Here is a 5,889-nt window from a genome sequence, read left to right on the forward strand (position 1 = left end):
CCATGCTCAGATACATAGGGATTAGAAACGCATCTGCAAACATCTTAGTGTCAATTGCATTAAAATGAATTTTTCTGTGTGAAACTGTGTATCTTAATAATGAATTGCAGATCTTTTTTAAAGGTTAAAACCTCATTTAATTTTATGTCTTATAGGGTTTATACTGAGTACAATATTGTATAACTGTATTAATTCAACTGTAAACCTAAAAATTTACAGCCAATTTTGAAACAGTTTCATCTTAGCTCTGGAAATTGTTGTTGAATATGTCAATGCTGTTGTCATGAAATGCTTCCTCTAATTATGTGGTTATTAAATAAATAGTTTTTTAAAAAGTACATATGAAGCAAAAATAATTTGTTTATCAAAGGAAATGAAACTTATGCCTTAAAATGTACCTTGTATTTCCTATAAGTTCAAATCTTATCTGAAATGAAAGTTTGCTATCTTTGCTGTTATTAAAAAGAGCAAAATTTAGCATGTGGTTCATTATGAATGAAGATGAAGATTGTATTAAAAAGTTCTCAGGAAAGTATATACACATTTGCTTCAGTTATTTGGCACTAATTTATAGTTGAACTACAGTGCATACTTACTTTCAGTCCTAAATAGTAGAAAGTTTGAGGACAAAATTATGCAAGTATATATTTCATTTCATTAACAATAAAGTAAAACCACAATAGACAATAAACTAAAGTGTGAATGATGCAAGACCAAGAGGAATTTTGTAAATAGAAGGAGAGATTAACAAGTACTGAATACTAGATATACTTCTACAGCCTCAGTATCCTGAGCCGGAGGCTTCCACAAGCAGTGTGCTTGCACACCTTTCTTCACCCTGCTCTGGTACATGGCCACTGATGTGTGTAGATTACATGGATGGCTGTTGGGGCTTTCGGGCTTCTGCTTGGGTTTGACTAGTGAAACCAAGACTTTGGGAGTTTTCTGGCCTAGCTCCCTCACAACAGACTACCCAAGTGCTGACTCTTACTCTTGACCTGTGGTAGTTTGAATGAGAATATCCACCACAGGCTTCAAGTATTTGAACATTTTAGTCCCCAGTTGGTGGCACTGTTTTGGGAGGTCTTAGAAGGTGTGGCCATGCTGGAGGAAGCATGTCACTGGGTTAGGCTTAGAGAGTTCTTAAGCCTTGCTAGATTTCCAGTTGCCCTCTGTTTCCTGTTTTTGCCTGAAGATGTGAGCACTTAGCCTCTCCTCCTACTCCAGCCACTACTGCCACCATGCCTCCTCTCCATAATGGACTCTTGCCTCTTTGGAATCATAAGCTAAGTAATAAATTCTTCCTTTAATAAGTTCCCTTGGTCACAGTGTTTTATCACAGCAACAGAAAAGTAACTAATACATTACCCAAGGTCATGGTAGTGGTCCTATTATATGCTCATTAAAGGTAGTCCCAAAACAGGCTCCTGTAAACTTTCTGTCTTACCCTCTTCCTTTACTACTTTCAGGGTATTGCACTGATATCTTAATTAATTAAGTAATCTCTCCCCTCATACTCAATTTGGGGTGAATCTGTGTGTGTGACCCCAGGAATCTAATACATGCAGTTTGGACCTCTTTGGTGTCTGAAATTCTTTTCTGATTTTCATCCAACTCATTAAACTTTCATTCCTGGTTGCAATTCTCCAATCATTTCAGTCTACCACAAATATTTGCTTCAGAGGGAGACTTAAAAAAAACAGCAGCATTTTCCCAGTCCTGTATTTTTGAACTTATCTATCCAGAAAGGACTGTCAAGTGTAAACAAAGATAACCTTCACTGTTGACAAGGGCAGCAGTGGAGAATATGACAGTAAGGAGGATATCAAACTGGATTCCCATATGAGCAAATCTATAATCCAATCACAGGGAGGCATTATTCTGGAATGAGAGGAGAACTCCAGCCTCTTGCAGGCCTTTCACCCCTAAGAGAGTTTAGAGAGGGAGCAAGAACTTAGTAAGCAAGCACAGCTTGCATGCTACTTCCTTTGGATAATGCCAGGGATGCTTGACTTGTGAGCACCTGCCACACGGGAAAGAAGTAAAGGGGAAGAAGGATTCTCAACTAAGTTTTCCCTTGTTGATGTTTTGTTTTTGGATGTTTGCTTTTTACAATTAATAGTTAATACATTGCAATTTACCAAGATCCTTACTATCAACAGCAGTGTTTTCCTTAGACAAAGAAGGGAAATGATTAGGTTAGTCAATATCATATCTTTGTCAGAATATTTGCAAGATATGTTTCAGATTTTGTCCTCAGAAGCCCTGAAATAATGCAAAACATATGTCAACTGAGATGAGGTTTGCTGCCTTTTCAAAGTAAGCATTAATGATCGCTTGTATATCAAAAAGTCATTATTTCAAGTAGAAAATGTAAAATACTTCCATTGTCTCCAATAGGAATCCAGCCTCCTTCCAGATCTGGTTCCTTAACCCTAACAGGGAGAACTGTTCTCTCACTTCAAGGTGGCTGCAAGATACCCAACCATCACATCTGCATTTCAGGGAGTGATATGAAAGGAAAGTAAGAAAAGATGGAAGAGAGGGGAAAGAGAGAAGAAGAAGGGTCAGGTGGAGGGAGGGGAGGAGGGAGGGAAAAATGGAGGGAGGTAGGGAGGGGCAAGTGAGTGAGCAGTCATCTTCTCAAGCATTTTCCTGTAAATTCCACAATGATGTTATTTCTGCTTGTGTTTCATTTTCATCAAAATGACAAGGACTTCTTAAAGAAAGCAAGGGAGAGTACAAATGTAGTTTTTTCATTAGTCACATAAGCAAAATAGGATTCAGTCACTAAAGAAGGAAAGAATAAAAGTATAGATAACTATCAGTTTCTCACAGAATAAACTTAAATAACACCAAAGCTTCTATTCTACCAAGCTAAAATTTCACTTATTCCAAATTATACCTGGTCTTCTTTGCAATGTGATATCCCACATCAGAGTGTTTGCAATGAGATTAAAAAGAGGAAAAAAAACAAAAGACTTTTAAAACCTGAACAAGGGGGCTGGAAAGACGGTTTAGCAGTTAAGAGCGCTTGCTGCTCTTGCAGAGGATTCAGGTTCAATTCTCAGCACCCAGATGGCAGATAACAACTATCTATAACTCCAGATCCACGGGATCCAGTGCCCTCTTCTGACCTCTGTGGGCATTGCACAAGACGGATGAACTTACATACATGCAGGTAATACACTCATGCATATAAAATAAAAATAATAAAATATTTGGGTCTGAAAAGATGGCTCAGCGGTAAAGAGCACTGGCTGCTCCTGCAGAGGACCCAGTTCAGCTCCTAGCACCCACATGACCACATGATGGCTAACAATCATCTGTAACTCCGGTTCTAAGGGAATCAATGTCTTCTTCTGACCTCTGTGGGCATTGCATGACATGGGTACACTTACATACATGCAGGCAATATACTCATACTCATAAAATAAAAATAATAAATAAAATATTTTAAAATGAACAAATGTGAAGACAATTTGAGAAAACTTTATCTTAGTTTTGGCCGAATAATGAAGAAGTACCTCACGATTATCTTCAAAGCAGAGCAAGTAGAGCATGTGTAGCCTTGTTGGAGTGATAGTAAGATTTAGGGAGTTTACAAACTATACACATAACTCAAATGTGGTAAACCTCTAGCTGGAGTTCACAATGGGTCCTGCATATTGTATGTCAGGGGCAGGAGGTACAAGTGTCTCTTTTCTGCCCCATAACCCCCTTCAAGGTGGCTCTTCAGAAAGCTTAACAAATGGAGATTTGGGTTGGGGAAATAGTTCAGTAGGTAAAGTGCTTGGTATACAAGTATGAGGACCAGAGTTCAGCTCCTCAGATGAGCACAATGTCTTGACTGTAATCCCAGTGTCCTTAAAAAAGATGGCAGGTAGAGAATGTCTGGAAGCCCACAGTAACAATCATAAGAGGATACTCTGCCTTAAACAAGGTGGAAGGCCGTGAGGACCATAACCTAAGGTTGACCTCTGACCTCCATACACACACATTCATGTATGTCTCCATATATACACAATCATTGTAAACACACACACATACTGTTTCAAATGGAGACATGCATAGTTATATGGTCTTGTGTAATGTATTTTTCAATCTATATTCCCAGTTTTTAAATCTGGCTCCTCAGTGTGCAGTCCCTATAAGTAAGTGCCACATTTAAAGGGATGTTTGTCTCATCACACAGCCACCATCATTTGTCTTGAATCAGCATGTTAGTACTGTGCTAAGCAGTTGCTGATGCCAATTCTAAAGAGTTCCTAGGAACTGGGAAAGCTTCTTCCCAAATAACTTTTAATTTTCTTTTGTCCTACTTATAGCAGCTTGCAAGCCACTGTCAGTGTCAAGTAGAAGGATTTCCACAGGAGCTGCTAATGGTATTCCTGTTCCCAGGGCCAGGTTCCTGTGCACATTATCATTGCTCCATCTCTGACTTTTATAAAGTTTTCAACAATGTTCCACCAGAGCGCAGGTAGTACCTACAGGCCTGATCATAATAACAAAAACACCTTGAACACACCCAGAAATTATTTAACTATTTTCCATTCTTGAAACAATGTGAAAGTACATTAAATTAAGAATTCCCTCCAGACTTTCCTTACCTGAGCCTGCCTAGGGCAAGCTCCACCTGCAGCATCAGGAGTCCAGAAGCCACCGTATCATGAAAGGAAAAGACATTTGCTGATTGTGTGCTCTCTGTTTCTGTTGATAATGCCTGTGCTCTTGCCAAGGACACTGGAGTTGGAGTTCCCTTTTGCCAGCCACATTGTGCCTGCTTATAAGCCAGTAGCCAAGCAACACCTTGCAAGATTATGTGGGTGACTTACAAAACCTCCTTCATGCAGCAGCAGTTGAAGCTTAACTGCAAATCTAGAAAAGTTCAAATGCAAACAGTGTTAGTCTACACCTCAAAGTCTGGCCACGCTAGTCTAGTCTTGCTATTTTGCTACTTTTGCTTCTATTTTGCTCCTTGAAATTTTATTCAGTATGATGTAGTTCTTAAGATGTCACCTTCAAAGTGAGTTTCCTTATTAGGTAGGACATTTAGTTGAGTGTTTAAAAAGGAACATCACATAGAAGTCAAAAACTTTGTGTGTGTATGTTCTACATCTGTGTATGTGTGTTCACATGTGTGAGAGCACATGTGTGTAAGAGGATACATGTGCTCCTGTTTATCCTCCACAATAGCTCTCAATTTTGTTGAGGCAGTTTTTCCCTGAACCCAGAGTTTTCTGATTTCTGCTACTGTAGCTAGCCAGTCTAGCTGAGGTTCTCCCTCCTAACTGCTGGGATTATAAACCATCACCAAACCTTTGTTTCTGTGGCTTTAAATGAATTCTAGGGATCTGAATTTCAACACTTACTCTTTCAGAGCAAATATTTTATACACAAAGCAACTCCTCATTCCCAATTATCACATTTTCTATTGATAGAAGGTATAGATTAGTGCAGAATTTTAAAGCTCCTATAAATTATACTCACCATGAATCAACATGATTCCTCTATGGTCCAAATAATGCCAGAAAGTTTTTCTTAAGGTGGTAGAGAGTTATGAGAAGTTCCATACCAATGTAAACTACCCAAGATTCCTACTATTTTTTTTTCAAATTTACAAATCGAACAAATTTCTCATGAAAAAGACAGTAAGGGAAGAGAGAGCCTAGAAAAGCTACACTTTGTGAAGTCTTTTTACATGGAAAGAAATATCGGGAATAAAGGTATCTGTCTCCAGTTCAGTGTTTTTATTCTGCCTGACACCAAATACACAATAAAGCATTCCTTTTAAAATTTAAATAAAATAGAGTTCATGGAGCTAATTGAACTTTTAATAAAGGACTTGAGCGATTATCTTGATCAGTGTTTCCAATGAAAAGTACTTCC

Source organism: Nannospalax galili, unplaced genomic scaffold (assembly GCF_000622305.1).
Source record: "Nannospalax galili isolate Female #2095 unplaced genomic scaffold, S.galili_v1.0 scaffold189, whole genome shotgun sequence".
NCBI lineage: Eukaryota > Metazoa > Chordata > Mammalia > Rodentia > Spalacidae > Nannospalax > Nannospalax galili.